The sequence below is a fragment of the Canis aureus genome, chromosome 17 (assembly GCF_053574225.1).
Source record: "Canis aureus isolate CA01 chromosome 17, VMU_Caureus_v.1.0, whole genome shotgun sequence".
Taxonomy (NCBI): Eukaryota; Metazoa; Chordata; class Mammalia; order Carnivora; family Canidae; genus Canis; species Canis aureus.
Genome location: NC_135627.1, coordinates 28,129,855 through 28,149,037, shown reverse-complemented (window position 1 = coordinate 28,149,037; position 19,183 = coordinate 28,129,855).

The following is a 19,183-nucleotide window of genomic DNA, read 5'->3' as shown; positions in this document are numbered from 1 at the left end:
ATAAACAATATAATCTTAAACTGGAAAGAGCTAGAAAACAACAACAACAAACAAACAAAACCCATACCAGTAGAAAGAAGGAAATAATAAAGATTAGAGCAGGAATAAATGCAATAGACCTAAAAAAAACAAAACAAAACCCAGTAGAACAGATCAATGAAATGAGGAGATGGATTTTTTTTTTTAACATTTTATTTATTCATTCATGAGAGACACACAGAAATAGGCAGAGACATAGGCAGAGGGAGAAGCAGACTCCCCTTTGGGGAGCCCAATGCAGGACTCCATCCCAGAACCCCAGGATCACTCCCTGAGCCAAAGGCAGATGCTTAACCACTGAGCCACCCAGGTGCCCCAAGGAGCTGGATATTTAAAAAGATCAACAAAATTGACAAACATTTAGCTGGACTTACTTAAAAGAGAAAGAAGAGAGAGAGGGAAACAGGACTCAAACAAAATCAGAAAGGAAAGAGGAGAAATAACTGATACCACAGAAATACAAAGGATTATAAGAGAATATTATGAAAAATTATATCCCAACAAATTAGACAACCTAGAAGAAATGGATAAATTCCTACAAATATGTAAACTCCTAAAACTAAGTCAGGAAGAAACAGAAAATTGGAACAAACTGATTACCAGCAATGAAACTGAATCAGTAATCAAAAATCTCAGGACAATCAAAAGTCTAGGAGCAGATGGCTTCACAGATGAATTTTACAAAACATTTAAAGAGGAATTAACACCTATTCTTCTCAAACTATTTCAAAAAAAAAAAAAAAAAGAAGAGGAAGGAAAGCTTCCAAATTCATTCTATGAGTTCAGCATGACCTTAATACCAAAACCAAATAAAGACACTCCAGAATAAGAGAACTACAGGCCAATATCTCTGATGAACATAGATGCAAAAATCCTCAGCAAAATATTAGCAAACTGAATCCAACAATACATTAAAGAAATCATTCACCACCATCAAGTGGGATTTATTCCTGAGATGCAAGTGTGGCTCAATATTCACAAATCAATTAACATGATACATCTATAAGAGAAAAAATAAAAGCCAAATGATCATTTGCATTTGACAAAGTATAACATCTATTCATGATTTTAAAAAAACCTCCACAAAGTAGGTCTTGAGGTAATATACCTCAGCATAATAAAGGCCATATCTGAAAAACCCACAGCTAACATTATATTCATTGGTGAAAAACTGAGATGCTTTCCTCTAAGACTAGGAACAAGATAAGGATATCTACTCTCACCACTTTCGTTCAACATAGAACTGGAAGCCCTAGCCACAGCATTCAGACAAGAGAAAGAAATAAAAGGCATCCAAACTGGTAAAGAAGAAGCAAAGCTTTTACTTTATTCAGATAACGTGATATTATATATAGAAAACACTAAAGACTCCACCAAGAAAACTACAAGACCTGATAAATGAATTCAGTAAGCTTGCATGATACAAAAATCAATATACAGAAATCTGTTGTATTTCTATACACTAATATTGAAGTAGCGGAAAGTGAAATTAAGGAAACAATCCCAAAAATAATAATAAAATACCTAGGAATGAAAAAATACCTAGGAATAGACTTAACCAAAGAGGTAAAAGACCTATACTCTGAAAACTATAAAACATTGATAAAAGAAATTGAAGATGACACAAACAAACAGAAAGATATTTCATTCTCATGGATTGGAAGAACAAATATTGTTAAAATGTCCATACTACACATACTACTAAAGCAATCTATAGATTTAAATGCAAAGCCCATCAATATACAATAGCATTTCTTACAGAACTGGAATAAATAATACTAAAATTTATGTGGAACCACAAAAGACCCTAAATAGCCAAAGTATCTTGAAAAGGAAGAACAAAACTAATGGATATCCCAATCCTAGATTTCAAGTTATACTACAAAGCTGTAGTAATCTAAACAGTATGGTACTAATACAAGATGATGCAAAAATAGACACATAGATCAATAGAATAGAGAGCCCGGAAATAAATCCATGATTATATGTTCAATTAATCTTCAACAAAAAAGGCAAGAACATGCAATGGGAAAAAAACAGGCTCTTTAACAAATGGTGTTGGGGAAACTAGACAGCTACATGCAAAAAAATGAAACTGGACCACTTTCTTCACTATGCACAAAAATAAACTCAAAATGGATTAAGGACCTAAATGTAAGACCCAAAAATATAAAAATCCTAGGAAAGAGCACAGATGGTAATTTCTCTGACATTGGCCATAGCAATGACCTTCTAGATAGGTCTCCTAAGGCAAGGGAAACAAAAGCAAAAATAAACTACTGAGGATACATTAAGAAAAAAAAAGCTTCTGCATAGCAAAGGAAACAGTCATCAAAACTAAAACACAACCTACTGAATGATGTATCTGATAAAGGGTTAGTATCCAAAATATATAAAGAACTTGTACAAGTCAATACTGGAAAATAAACAAACAGATTATCCAATTAAAAATGAGCAGAAGAAATGAGCAGACATATTCTTCTTCCAAAGAAGACATACAGATGGTTAAGACTCATGAATAGATGCTCAATATCACAGCTGTCAGGGAAATGCAAATCAAAACCACAATGAGATATCACCTCACATCTTTCAGAATGGCTAAAATAAAAAACACAAGAAACAAGTGTTGGTAAGGATGTGGAGAAAAAGGAATACTTAAGTACTATTGGTGGGAATGCAAACTGATGCAGCTACTATGGGAAACATTCTAGAGGTTCCTCAAAAACTAAAAATAAGACTATGCTATTATCCAGTAATCACACTACTGAGTATTTACCCCCCCCAAAAAAAAAACAAAAACACTCATTCAAAGGGATACATGCACACCCATGTTTTTTGTAACATTATTTATAATAGCCACACTATGGAATAGGCCAGTTGTCTGGATATGTGAATGGGTAAAGATAAAGAGATGATGGATAGATGATAGATAGATAGATAGATAGATAGATAGATAGATAGATAGATAGATAGACAGATAGATGATAGATATAACACAATATTATTCAGCCATAAAAAAGAATGAAATATTGCCATTTGCAACAACAAGGATGAATCTACAGGATATAAGGCTAAATGAAGAAGTCAGAGAAATTCACTCATGTGTGGAATTTAAGAAACAAATGAACCAAAAAAATGAGGTGAGCCAAAAACAAACAAAACGAAACAAACAAACAAACAAAAAACCCAGCTTCTTAACTATAGAGAACAAACTGATGGTTACGAGAGGGGAGATGAGTGGAGGGATAGGCAAAACAGGCGAAGGGGTTTAAGAGTACACTTATCATGATTAGCACTGAGTAATGCATAGAATTTTTCCATCATATTCTACACCTGAAAGTAATGTAACACTACATATTAACTATACTAGAATTAAAATATTGATTAATTAATTAGAATGATATATGCTAAAAATGCAAACAATGTAAAGTAGTATCCAATAAAACCATTCTCCCTCCTTTATCTGAGCCTGTTTATATTACTGCTTGTACATTTCTGCTCTGATAATTTGTGATTCTCTCTAAACGACTATGTCTCCAACTTTGGGGCAGTAGTCTGTCCTGAAACCTTGCTTCTCTGAAGGATCTAGGAAAAGTTGTTGATTCTTCAGATTGTTCAGTTTTACTTGTTAAAATGGAGTGGAGACATCCAAGCTCCTTACATGAGAAACTGGAAACCAGAAGTCCTTGTGTTTTATTTTCTGTAGTTCTAGTGATATGTTTCAAGTTCAATAATAATTTCTTCTTTATCATATAATGTGCAGTGAAATTTTTATGTAAGATATTAGTTTTTTAACTAAATTTCCATTTGCTTCTCATTATATCTTCCATCATTGTCTTCATTACCCTTGTGCTTTCCTTTCTAATCCTTGAACCATTTTAATATCGTTTGATAATCCTACTCTATCTGCCATTCAGGGTCTCTTTCTATTGCCCGTTTTTTTCCTGGCTGTAGGTCATATTTCTCTTATTTCTTTGCATGTATAGTAACTTTTTTGGCTGATGTTGAGTTCTGGATATTGTGAATTTTACATTGTAGCTTTTTCATTTCCTTTAAAAAATATTATACATTATATATTCTGGTAGACAAGTTACTTAGAATCAACTTGTTCCTCTCTGGAACACTGTAATGCACTTTAAAGAAACCTCTTGCAGTGCCTGGTGGGTTCAGTCTGTAGAAAATGTGACTCTTGATTTCAAGGTGGTGAGTTTGTGCCCCATGTCGGGTGTGGAACCTACTTAAAAACATCTTTTTCAATGCTTCTGCCTTCTCTCTGGTAATTTCTCCTTTTTCAGCAGAACTTTCATTACTCTGCAGGCTCTGGTGTTTTCACATCAAGTCACCCCTAAGAAAGAGCCTGGAAAACAAAACCATTTTTTAAAAAAGTGACCCTAACCCAGAGGAATGATAACCCAAGGGAATAACCTCAAAATGATTAAGTTTTGACACTGGGTTAATTAGGCAAATATGTTTTCGAGAATTGGATGCTCTCCAAGCCCCCTTATAAATCATAGCACAAGGGAGTATCTAAGTCTAACCTACATTTGAGAAATTACTGGTCTATTTTCATCTTTATAGGGCTGTGAACTCCCCGCACTGTTCTCATAGCCTGGATATCCTTAAGGAACAGGTGAAACAGATTCTCCATTCAAGGGTCCTCAATTTTTTCTAAAGAATTATCTTTGACTTCTAGTTGGGAAAATTACATGGATGGTGCCAAATATTTCACATAGCAAATGTGAAGAATAGTGGGCACAGCCAAGAGAGCCTAGCATCATTGCCCATCTTACAAAAGTGGCAAATCAAAGAGAGGAGGCACCAAAATCAGCAGGTGCTATCTCGGTGTGCCTATCTGAGCTCTAATCGAGACCCTCTGATTCTAAACTAACAAGCTAGCCACAGATTTCCACTGACATTTGGCCCCTAAAAGGGAAAAATCCATTCAAATCAAATGAGATTATTTCCTCAACTGTATTCCCTAGAGGATATCACCCAGGCTGGATGCCTGCCTCACTCCTTAAAAGCCACTGCCATTCTCTCTATTTAATGTTAAAAGTGATGACTTATTAAAGATTATGGCATGGTTTCCTCAGAAACTATCAAAAAGTCCCCAAATAACCCAGAGTAATTTAAACTCCTCATGACTTCTGAATAGCTGTAATCATTATAGTTACTTAGGATTCTTAACCAAAAAAAAAAAAAAAAAAAGAAAAAAAATTTAAATTTAAAGCTCATGTTAATGAAGGCACCATTTCCCTCACGAAATTTAACTATAATTACTCTTCAAATTGTATTTGATTTTTAAATTTTCATTTCTCCTAAAATTCATATGTAAAAGAAGAATAATCATATGAAGTTTTGGCATTTAATGCATTTTAAACTGCACTTAGAAATTGAGAATTATGCATAGGAGTATGCTGCCAAGTGTAGATTTCTACAAACCGTCTCCTTATGGCAATCCCAAGGCTATTGGGTTTTGGAGAAACTTTTCAGACTTTAAAGGTAGCTGTCAATAATTTAGAAACAGGCCAATGACAAAGTTTATTATTTTTATTTAGTACTATTAAGTTATTAAATTTTCTTCCTCATCTTAATTAATTGTAGCATTCTTTTCCTCAGGAGAATCCTAATGCTATATTTTAGGATAATGCAATATTTTTTTCTAAGCACTTCTTCACACATTTGACTATTATACAAACCTTGTGAAGTAAGCAAGTTTAGGTTGTTATCCTTATTCTATTAATTAAAAAAAAAAAAAACTGAAGCACAAAGACAACTTGTCGAAAGACATGAAGCTGGCAGCACATTAAAAACTTATTCAAAAATGAGGACTAATCTCAAAAAAAGATGACTAATTTCAAAATCTATTAGTGATTTAAAATGTTTACTTCTTCCCATTTTCAGAATGCATCCATAGAGAAAGCCCACTATACTATCTTTACTCCACTTCCAAAACATACACTCACCCATTCTGACTTTTTTCATTTTGCTGTTGGAAAATGGGTATCTGAGGGTGAGCCATAAAAAGATGTCATCAAATCATCAAAAATAAGTGAAAACCATAAAGAGCCAGTTTCTATCCATCCCTGCCAGCCAACTCTCCCCTCCGCCCCGCCCCAAGTGCCCACCAGGGGTAAAAGAAAAAAAAACAAAAAACAAAAAAAAAAACCATGACAGACTTGTAAGCATCCAGCTATGGCCACAGAGCTGTTTGATTGCTTAAGCCGGGTGGTCAGACAATAGGACCAGAAAGAATGGCTGCTTCCTTCCTTCCTGTTGAGTGTTCTGCCTGAGTGAGCAAATTCAATAGCACTTTGCTTCACAGCAACACTAGGCTCTAGCACGAGGGAAAATCAACAAAGAGCCATTCTAGGGCATTTCCAACCCCACCTAAGCCAAGCCTGTGAGCTCTAGTACCACGGGGGGTGGGGGTGGGGGCTGGCCAGGTTCAGGCACTCCTGGGGGTGTTACATGAAAGCCCCTGGACATGCAGGTTATTGTGTATACTAAGGGCCACTGTTTTTGCTGCTTCATGCATCTGTAAATTGCCCAGTTGAGTTATCATTTTCCACTTTTTTTTAATTAAATATTTTATTTATTTATTCATGAGAGACACAGAGAGAGGGGAGGCAGAGACACAGGCAGAGGGAGAAGCAGGCTCCATGCAGGGAGCCCGAACTGGGACTCGATCCCTGGTCTCTAGGATCACACCCCCAGCCGAAGGCAGGCGCTAAACCCCTGAGCCCCCAGGGCTGCCCATTTTCCACTTTCTAAAATGCAATTCTCTGAAATGTTTTGAAACCTTAGTCATTATGGCAACAAAGACAAAATTGGTAGGGACAACTGTGACAACAGTTAATTCTAGAATCATCTTAAAGCCTCCTCCAATAAACCATCTTTCTTTTCCTCCACTGACTTTTATATCTATGTAGATAATAATTAGCCAAACTGGCAGAAAGAAAAATATTAAGCATTTAATACTGAGTGGTTCTGTTTTTAACTAAACCTAAACTTCTAACTTAAAGTTGAAATAATTTTGTATTGTCAGTAGAAGCGTGTATATATATGCAGTGTATAATTTCAAATGTCCTCAAAATTACTTATGTTGTACTTATACACAAGAGAAATAAGATTGAGGAAGATTCTCTCCACATTGATTCAATATTTTCCTCTTATCATTTATGTATATATACCTATGCCACCAACATTTCAAGAAAATATGTCTCTAAATTGCTTGTCAGAATAATGCATTAATTTGTTTCCCCCCTGTATGTAAACCTTAATCAGAATAAATTATATCAGTAGCCTAAATTTCTAGGGATAGTCCTCAAGATTCCAGACCCTAGTCACTGGAGCCTATGAATGTGATCTCAGTCCCACGATTGTGCTATATTACATGGAAAAATTGACCTAAAAAAAAGATTATGCAGGTGGGTCTGATCTAACCATACAAGCCCTATAAAAGGAAAGGACTTTCTCTAGGTGTAGCAGAAGAGAAAATAAGAGAGATTCAAAGTGTAAAGGACTTGACCACCAAAATTGAAGATGGACCGAGCTACATAAGAAGAGGTGTAGGTTATATGGAGGAGCTCTAGGTGACTTCCAGACAATAGCCATCCAGGAAACAGGAAACTTAGTCCTATCTATATGTGCTAGGAACTAGATTTTGCCAAGGATCTAAAAACAAGCTTAGAAGGGAATTTCACCCCAGAGCCTCCTAAGAAGGACAAAGCCTAGGAGAAAACTGTGATTCCATCTTGTGATACCCTGAGCAAAGAATCAAGTCAAGCCCACCCAAAACTGTGTCTACAGAACTGTGAGATAATAAATGGATTTTATTTTAGGCCAGGTTTGTGGTAATTTGCCAGGTAGCAAAAACCAAAAACCAAAACCAAAAAACAGAGACATATTTCTTCTCCTTCAGGGCATTGAATTTTCTCAATTTCAAGTGCAAACATATAAATATGAAAATGTATTTTGTCATCTATTGTTGTTGATTTGGACATAGTTTCTGACATTGTGACATCCATAGTGTTTGAATATTCCTGGCAGTAAAAGTGTGTGTGTGTATTTTATACATGGGCATTTCCATAACTGGAACTTGGTGGTACTAAATATTGTTATTATAGAAACATGTAGAGTACTTGAAACTATAATATAGGGATCCCTGGGTGGCGCAGCGGTTTGGCGCCTGCCTTTGGCCCAGGGCGCGATCCTGGAGACCTGGGATCGAATCCCACGTCGGGTTCCCGGTGCATGGAGCCTGCTTCTCCCTATGCCTGTGTCTCTGCCTCTCTCTCTCTCTGTGTGACTATCATAAATAAATAAAAATTAAAAAAAAAAGAGAAACCCGAATATGTTTCTCTATATATAAAAAAAAGAAACTATAATATGGTTAAACTAAATTATATTATTCATCTGATGGATTTAAACTGAAACGTAACTTAGATTCAAAATTAAAGATGAAAGAGAAGATTCTTTTTTTTTTTTTTTAAGATTTTATTTATTTATTCATGAGAGCCACTGAGAGAGAGGCAGAGACACAGGCAGAGGGAGAAGCAGGCTCCATGCAGGGAGCCCGACGTGGGATTAGATCCTGGGTCTCCAGGATCATACCCTGGGCTGAAGGCAGATGCTCAACCACTGAGCCTGAAAGAGAAATTCTTTATTTAGTGACTACAGAATGTATAACACTCCACCCTTTAATATGAAAAATTGAACTCTACAAGCATTCTAATTTGTAGTCATTCATATATGAACTAATTAAGCCCTTTATTTTATTCCCTAAAAGTGAGTAAGGAAAATAACCTCTAATGAAGAAAAATAATTCCTAAGAACCAGAAACCATGTGAAGACATTTTTCATTGAAATTTTAAAATGATCCTTTTAAAATTACTATTATGATACTCCTTTCTCAGAATAAGCAACAGCAGCTCAGAGTCTACAGGATTTAACCAAGCTCATAAAACTGAAGCTAGGATATAAAACAAGGCAACTTGGGACACCTGGGTGGCTCAGTGGTTGAGTGTCTATCTTTGGCTCAGGGCATGATCCTGGGGTCCTGGAATCAAGTTCCTGCATCAGGCTCCCTGTGGGTAGCCTGCTTCTCCCTCTGCCTATGTCTCTGCCTCTGTGTGTGTGTGTCTCTCATGAATAAATAAATAAAATCTTTGGGCAGCCCGGGTGGCTCAGCAGTTTGGTGCCTGCCTTCGGCCCAGGGCGTGATCCTGGGGTCCTGGGATCAAGTCCCATGTCCGGCTCCCTGCATGGAGCCTGCAACTACCTCTACCTATATCTCTGTCTCTCTCTCTCTCTCTCTCTGTCTCATGAATAAATAAATAAAATCTTTAAAATAAATAAATAAATAAAATCTTTTTAAAAAATTAAAATTAAAAAAAAGGCAACTTGACAACAGGGTCCCAGATCTTATTTTTAATAAGTAAAATATGATTTTATTTAGAATTTCAAGCATATTTAAAAGTTGTAGGTACAGAACAAAGAACCTTTTCCCTGAACCATTTGAGAATTAGTAGTTGGTCTAATATCCTATCACCACCAAATGGTGGATATATATTTCCTACAAATAGGACATTTTCTGACATAAGCACAATACAGTAATCAAAATTGAGAAGTTAACCTTGGTAAATTAGCACTATCTAATCCTCAGACCTCATTTAATATTTACCAATTGGCCCAATAATCTTCTTTATGAGAATAGATCCAGTTATTTAGTTCCTTTATGATTAAAAGTATTTTGTGGGGGAGATTATTTGAAGGTAGGAAATATCCTAGTCCTCATTAAACTTTCATTTTATTCATTTATTACATTGGTATCATCCCATAGATTTCTACTTTATTCAATGACTTATAATCCATTACTATCATTATGTATTTTTGTCTTTATTTTGGCCAATGGGAAGCCATGTAGTCTGACTTCTGTATCCATTCATTTGATGTATAGCATTATTATTTTTTTTTAATCACTTCCTTACCTTCTGGTATAATTGCTTTCTGAAAAAAAGGTCATAGAATCAGCTATTTCTTTAAGTTTCTCTAGTTCCTTTGTGTAGAGAATGATATTTAGAAGACCAGATTTGGATGCTAGATGTATTCATTGCTAGTGGGGTACTAACTTCAGGGCCTTTCACAGAACTAGGGAATATATGTATGTATATACATACATGTTAACATCTATTTTTATTTCTATATATATCTCTCTACATTGAAATCAATGAGTCCACACCAATGCCTCCTATTCCAATCCAATATCACTGGGTTAATTGTAATTTTCCACTTTTATTATTTGTAACTTCCTCATCAGAAAGTAAGAATTTATCTCACTTTATTCATATATTTATATATTTGAACAACACACAATATGAAACAAAAATCCTATCACCACTATAACCCTTCTTAATCAGGGTATAATAGCCCTCTCTGGGACACCCCTACATGTAGAAGCCCTCCTCATCTGCTTCAGCTCCAAAACCCCATCAGGCCTTTTCTCCATAGGGAAAACTTAATTACTTTGCTTGGACTTCACACTTTACACCAAGGTGACAATCCTCTCCATCCCCCCACCTCCCAACCACCATCATCGTGTAGATGCTATCATCACCCTACTTGGGCTGAACAAGCTGCCTGCCCAACTTGAAACCCTTCCTGTGCAGTGACACTGATACCAGGCCATCACACAGGTGAACACCTTTCTCACCCTGCCTGGTTTCTCATATTGTCATCAGGCTTTTCTCCTTCTGGAAGCCTTCTTCACTCTAGAGCCTGGTTCTTATGCACTCACATGAACAAGGAGAAGAATAAAGCTATTCCACTTGTATAATAATATCATCATGCACCTGACATGATGAGTAACAGCTGCTTCTGAATCTACCTGCCCGGGAAAAGACAGTAAGGATTAAGTAATTCATTTTCCCCTGATTTCAGAGATTCTTTATTGAAAATAACCAAGTTAGACAATTTTGTTCCCAGTGATTCCATCCTATTCAGTCACCTCTCTTTTCCAGGATACAAGACCTTTCTCTTTGAGGAGCTTCTATAAGGGGCATCAGGCAAATTTAGGCTTAATAAGCAAGACAGACTTCTTTTTATTTTTTCCAGAAAATGCTGCAGCATTAACCCCCTTTAGTCTCTTAAAAATAGCTCAGGCTTTGCCTATATAAAAGATAGATTCCTTTGGTGTTAAACTCTGCTCATACACAAAATGGCACCACTTCTAAGTCAGCCTCCAATACTATCATATTAGCTAATTGTTTCATTTGTGCCATTTTGTGCTGCCAACTAATTTAGAAATTTCAAGGACCATATTGTATTCATCTTTGTATCTCTAATGCCTGAAACACAATAGGCTCTTAATAAATTTTTAATGAATGATTGAATAATTGAGTAAATTATTGAGTGAACAGCAGGAGCTATAAAATGAAACATCTTTCAAACCTTATCATAGCACAAATAATAAGGTCTTTATAACCAAACTATTGGTTTACATGAAAAAATATATATACATATACATATATATATATCCTATTTTGTCCTCCAACACATGCTACTATGAGGGATAAGAATTCTCAGATTCTTTATGAAAGAACCAGAGTGACGTGTGAGTCATTATAATTTCAAAGCCACTTCTTTCTCATTTGCTAAAACACCTGAGCCCAATCCTATTTATGATTATAAGACAGAGTTTTCCTTCATATCTGCCTCCTTTCCTTCCACATCACACATTAAAGCATACAAGATCATCTCTCTAAGGTATAAGGGCACAATCAGCCAAACACTGGCATATTTTTGCTTTAACACACAAACAGCACTGAATAAAGATTTGCTAACTTTAGCTTCCAATCTAGCAAAATCTTCTATATGCTTTCAATAACGTATATAGTTCTAAAACAAATAAATCTATTTATAGCTATCTAGAAATTAATACATCTAGTACTCACTACAAAATTCCCACAGATAACTGATAGATTTGCATAGTTAATGAGTACTAAACAGAAAATCTTTTAGGCTGCATCCCCATGAAGATTGACATATATTTTAACTGCATTAATATTTTGACTGATTCAAACCACAATATAACCAAACTAAAAACAAGCATATTGTTTCTATTTATGAAGAAAGATTTATAAAAGGAAATATATCTATACTATCCAGTTAAATTACCTCTTTTGATAATGGTTAGGAAAACTAATAACACTTAGGGTTAACAAAAATAATTTATTGTAAAGTTCACTAAGACTTACAAATTTGAAGATTCTCAGATTAATTGGTCTATAAAAAGTGTTAGAGGGGTGCCTGGCTGGCTCAGTTAGAACATGTGACTTTTCATTTCAGACTTTTGAGTTCAAGCCCCATGATGGGTATAGAGGTTACATAAAAATAATTTTTTAAAAGATTTTATTTATTTATTACTGAGAGAAACACAGAGAGAGGCAGAGACATAGGCAGAAGGAGAAGCAGGCTCCCCCCAGGGAGCCTGATGCAGAACTTGATCCCAGGACTCCAGGATCAGACCTGAGCCAAAGGCAGACACTCTACCAATAAGCCACCCAAAAATAAAATATTTCTTAATAAAGTGTTAGAAATCTCAGCCTAAGATTACTGTAAAATGCACACTTAAGATGCTATACAGTAAGTGATGTCATGAAAAATAGCAAACCAGGAAGTCCCAAAAGTCAATCCCTTTACCAAAAGAAAAACTGGACTGGAAAAAAAAAAAAAAAACTTGTCAGGATCACTTATTTTGGAACATGGGAACATGATCAGACACTTAGAATAACCAGAGGAGTACTTGATAAAGGGAGAGGCTTTTGAACTTTGGTGGAGAGTGACCTGTGTGAACCCGCTATCATATTTCGTTCCTCAGCCCCACTTGAACAAGGAGATGGCAGCCTGTACTAGAGCAACTGAACAATTCTAAGGTGGGCAGTAAGGACAATATCTTTCACATATTTAGGATTATATGTTTTGGAAGATCTGGTAGTTCCCTGAAGGATAAGTGCAGATACTTACCTTTTTTTTTTCCCCTCAGACTGCAGTGAAGTCCCTGGCAACTGATTCCACTGGGAGATTTAGCCACGTGTACTATACATATGTATATATATACATATACATATGTATACATAGTACATAAAGAATAAAATTCAGATATTTAAGGAAATAGGTCACTGGCTGATTACAGAGATAATGGAACTAAATGTTGTGTGGTCACATATAATAAGGAACAGAAACCTTGCAAAAATAATAAAAGTCGCTATACAAATGGACAACCACAACCTTCAACAAGGAGCAAAAGTAACATTTCAGGAGGGAGCAAATATGATCTCCAGGTTTACTACACTATAATACTCAATCTCTCCAATCCTCAACAAAAAATTACACTGCATACAAAGAAACAGGAAAATATGGCCCATTAATAATAATAATAATAATATAATTTGACAGATACTATCCCTGAGGAAGCTCAGATATTAGAATTAGCAGACAAAGACTAGACAACTGTCTTAAATATGCTTAATTTAAAGGAAACTATGGACAAATAACTAGAGGAAATCAGGAAAACAACATATAAACAAATGGAGAATATCAATAAAGAGGTAGAAATTATAAGATGAAACCAAATAGATATTCTGGAGCAGAAAAGTACAATAACTGAGATAAAAAAAAAAAATCCCCTAGAGGGAATTGACAGTAGATTCGAACAAGCAGAAGAATTAGTAAACTTGAAGATAAGGAAATTGAAATTACCCAGTCTGAGGAGTGAGAAAGAAAAAAGAATAGAGAAAAATGAACAAAACTTGTAGGACATAATCAAATATGCCAACATATACATCATGTAATTCTCAGAAGGAGAAAAGAGAGTAGAGGGAGAAGAATAAATATTTGAAGAAATAAAGGCTAAAACTTCTCAAATGTGATGCAAGACAGTAATCTATGCATTCAAAAAACTGAACAAACTCCAAACAGGATTTACCTCAAAGAGATCCACATCAAGATGTCAATCGTAGTCAAATTGTTAAAAGACAACACCAAAGAGAGAATCTTGAAAGTGGAGAGAGAGAAGGGACTTGTCATGTGCAAGGGATCATAAATAAAATTAGCAGCTGATTTCCCATCAGAAATCATGGAGACCATATGACAGTGGGATAACATTATTTTTTAACTACTGAAAGAAAATATACTGTTATCCGAGAATTTTATATCTGGCAGTATTGTCCTTCAAGAATAAAGGAGAAATTAAGACATTCTCATATAAACAAATTAAGAGAGTTTCTTGCCAATAGACTCTCCTAAAAGAAATGCTCAATGGGAGTCCTTCAGGCTGAAATGAAAGGATAGCAGACAAGAACTAGAAGCCATGTCACAAAATACAGAACAGTGATAAAGATAAGTAGATGGGTAAATATAAAAGCTTAAATTATTTTATTTTTGGTTTGTGACTTCTCTTTTTTTTCTTTTATTACTCAAAAGGCAAATATATAAAACAATGATTATAAATGTATGTTAACAGCCACACAACATAGAAACATGTAATCTGTTACAATAATAACATAAAGGGTGTAGACAGAGACAGGTAAGGTTTGAGTGTTGCATACTATTGAAACTAAGTTGGTATTAGTCGAAATAGATTGTTATAAATTTAAGATGTTAATTGTAATTCCCAAGGTAATCACTAAGAAAATAGCAACAAAACAGACAAAAAAGGAAAAGAATCAAAATGATACATTATAAAAAATTCACCACAAAAAAGTCATTAATAGAGGAATTGAATGAAAAAAATATATAAGGTATACAGAAGATGAATAACTGAATGGTAGAAGTAAGCCCTTCCTTATCAGCAAATTACTTTAGACATGCATAAATTAAACTCTCCAATTAAAAAACAGAAATTGGCAGAATAGATATTTTATTCAAAAAATATTTTTCTGTTGCTAATAGACTCACTTTAGATGCAAAGACACAAAGAGGTTGAAAGTAAAAGAATGGAGGAGTGCTTGGCTGACTCAGTTGGTGGATCATGGGACTCGATCTCAGGGTCATGAGTTCAAGCCCCATTTTGGGCATAGAGCTTACTTAAAATTTTTTTTAATAATTTTTTTTTAAGAAAGAAAAGAATGGAAAAAATATTTCATGCATATAGTAACCATAACTGAGTAGGAGGGCCAAATTATTACAGGCAAAACAAACTTCAAAGCAAAAATATTAAGAGACAAATGGGGCATCCTGCTTTCTCAGTTGATAAAGCATGCAACTCTTGATCTCAGGGTTGTAAATTCAAGCCCCACATTGTGTGTAGAGATACTTAAAGAAAACAAGAAAAAAGCTTAAGAGACAAAGAATGACATTACATACTGATAAAAGCTACAAGCCATCAAGAAGATATAAAAATTATTCTTAAAATTATATACTTACCAGAGCAATTAGACAAAAAATAAAATAAAATAAAATAAAATAAAATAAAATAAAATAAAATAAAATAAAATAAAATAAAAATAAATGAAAGGCCTGAAAATTGGAAAGGAAATAAAACTATTTTTGTGTGTAGATGACTTAATCTTATATGTGGAAAACCCACACACCAAAAAAAGTGAAAGCTAATAAATTCAGCAAAGTTAAAGGATATAAAGTCAAATGCAATATCATTTACATTTCTATACACCAGCAGTGAACAATCCAGGAAGAAAAAATTTAAAACACTCTATATACAATAACATCAAAAAAGAATAAAATACTTAGGAATAAATTTACCCAAGATGAGTCAAGATTAGTACACTGAAAACTATAAAACATTATTGAAATAAGTTAAAGAGAACATACATAAATGGAAAGGCATCTCATTTTTAATGAATTAGAAGGCTTAGTATTGTTAAGGTGAGAATATTATCCAAGGAGATATACAAATTCAATACAATACCTATCAAAATCCCCAAACTGTTTTTATAGAAATGGAAAAATCCATCCTAAATTCAAGAGACTCAGAATATTCAAGACAATCTTTAAAAAAAAGAACAAAGTTGGAAAGCTCTATACTTCCCAATTTTTAGACTTACTACAAACTATAGTAATCAAAACAGTATCATAATGGCATAAGGATAAACAGATAAACCAATAGAATAGAATTGGAAGTCCAGAAATTAACCTTCAATTATTTTCAACAATGATGACAACTTAGTGGGGAAAGAACAATCTTTTCAACAAATGGTGCTGGGAAAACTGGATATCCACCTGAAAAATTTTAAAAAGAAATTGGATTGTTATACTATATAAAAAACGAACTCAAAATGAATGAGAAACAAATTTAAGAACTAGAACTGCAAAATTCTTAGAAGAAAACATTGGTATAAATCTTTATGACCTTGGATTTGGCAATAGTTTCTTATACATGACACCAAATGTTCACATGACAAAAGAATGAAAAGATCACCCATGGAAAGTAGAAATTATTTGTCGGGCACCCCAGGTGGCTCAGTGGTTTAGCACCACCTTCATTCCAGGACCTGATCCTAGAGATCCGGTATCCAGTCCCCATGTTAGGCTCCTTGCATGGAGCCTACTTCTCCCTCTGACTGTGTCTCTGCCTCTCTCTCTCTATCTCTCTCTCTGTCTCTCTGTCTCTCATAAATAAATAAATAAAATCTTTAAAAAAAAAGAAATTATTTGTCAATCATACATCTGATAAGGGTTTCGTATCTAGATATATATAGAGTTCTCACAATTCAATAACAAAAAGACAACCTAGTTTAAAAATGGGCAAATAATTTGAATAGGCAATTTCCAAAGAAGATATGCAAAAGGCTAATGAGCACATGGAAGGATGATCAGCATCATTAATCATTAGGGAAATGCAAATCAAAATGCAAAAATACATTTTCATACCTACTAGAATGGCTATAATTAAAATAATTATAATAAAAAAAATCACATCTTGGCAAAGATGTGGAGAAATTGGAGCCCTTGCATGCTGCTATTGGGAACGTGAAATAGGACAGCTGCTGTGGTAAATAGCGGCAGTATCATGGCACTCTCATTGTATGCCCATGTGTTCACCAAGCAGGGAACTCTACTAAGTTTAGATGCCCAGGATTTTTACTGAAGTTTCTTTAGGTAGATTGGTCAAGTCACCAGCCATGTGATTGAATTCAATCTCCATTCCCTCTCCTCTTCCAGAAATTTCAAATTAAGCCTACAAATTCTAGCCTTTGAGTCACTTACTTCTGGTGGTGTCAGCCTCTCCCTTAAAACTAAAGGCCCACTTCATTAGTATAAGTTCAGATATGGTGAAAGGGGCTCCTTAAATAACAAAGTCATTCCTATACTCATAGAATTCTAACAATTTTTAAATCTCTGTGCTTGGAACCTGGACATAGACCAGATCATAGGGTTTTGGGATTTTGTTGTGTTGTTGTTTTTAATCTTAATATGTAAGCAACTACTGGCAATCCTGTAAATCAGGAGCAGCACGGGTGGCTCAGCAGTTTGGTGCCGCCTTCGGCCCAGGGCCTGATCCTAGGGACCTGGGATCGGGTCCCATGTCGGGCTCTCTGCGTGGAGCCTGCTTCTCCCTCTGCCTGTGTCTCTGCCTCTCTGTGTGTGTGTCTCTCATAAATAAATAAAATCTTTAAAAAAAAAAAGTTTTAAAAAATTTAATTCTCTGATTGAGTCATGTTTGAAGTATGAGGAAACCACAACTAACGAGGGTAAGGGAGTTAGGGAAGTGACATGATGGAGGAGGAAATGTGAGGAGCTGCATTTTCAGTGAGGAAGAGCACCTGTTCAAAGTTGCAAGTCATAAAAGAAAAGAGATTATAAGTGAGGACAGGACCTGAACTTCCAGGAGGTGGCAAGGTTCAGGAGATGAGGTTGTGTGACAGCTGGTTGAGGCTGAGAAGACTCATAAGGGCAAAGGGATTGGGGATTGATTTTCTAGAAAGCAGGGATCCCACTGAGGTCTGGGAAGAGTAGAGTATCCTATTTGTTATTGTTAAAGATCATGCACATAGCAGTGAGGATAGACGATAGTGGGAAAGAGAAAAGAAGTGGGAATCTATTTGAAAGGTTGCTATAATTTGTGTAACAATGTTAATGTAAGATGGAACCTTGCCACGGGAACAGAAAAGTGGGCAAAAAAGCATGGGACATGGTTGTTCTGTTTATTAATGTACCTCAAATTATAAATTAAAATATTCACGTAAGAGTTTTTCTCCTCGTTAAAGGACAGAAACTTCCTTTGGTTCGAGGACCAACGATATTTACCATAAATACTCTCTGATAGTTGTGTTCTCTTGAGGCTGTAGAGGTACATGGGAACCAACTTGGTTGTGTTGGTTCAGTGCTCATCAAAAGAGGTGTTAGGAAATAGTTCATTTTCATGAAAGCACTTCAAATGATGCAAACTGTTTCTAAGATGGTCACTTCCGAATCTAACAATTACTCTAATGAAAACGGTTATTCTCTATCCTTGCTCGCTTCTCTAATATCTTTATTCTTGGGAGACTGTATGTTCTCAGGGATCAAAATTTGCATATTAGAATGTCTGGGCTGCTAGCTTGTGAATGTTCTCTGACAAACCTTTTCTGTTACCTCCAGAATCTTGCTTTCTTTTGTTTTTTGCTTTTTCTTTATGCATCCTATGAACTTCCATAGTTTCTTGTGCACACACCTGCAGGTTTGCTTATTACTTAGTCTTTAATAGTATTGCAGATGTGCCTCTTCTATTTGTTTGCAATGCCACAAAAGTATGGATCCTCTTGACATAGTATCTGGCAAAAAATGTATTAACAAGTATTTACTGAATAAATAATGGAATAAATAATAAATGAATAGAATGGCCAGTTTTTAGTTCATTCAATGGAGGAAAGGACCAAAATGCCGGATACTCTGACTTGATCTTACAGGGAAATTTCATTTAGAGTTGCCTAGACTTTCATCCCAGGGCTGGCTAGGATGATCAAATAAGAAGCACAGTTCTTTCTTGTGTTTTTGATGACTATGTTTGTCAGGTTAACTCGAGGCTTTAGACCTAGGTATTATTTGTTTTCATTTATTGTGAATTCCTGTATTTGTCACATATAGCTCACTGGTGTTGCAAGATGAGTCCATTAAGCGTGTTCCCAGGATGAAAATAAACACA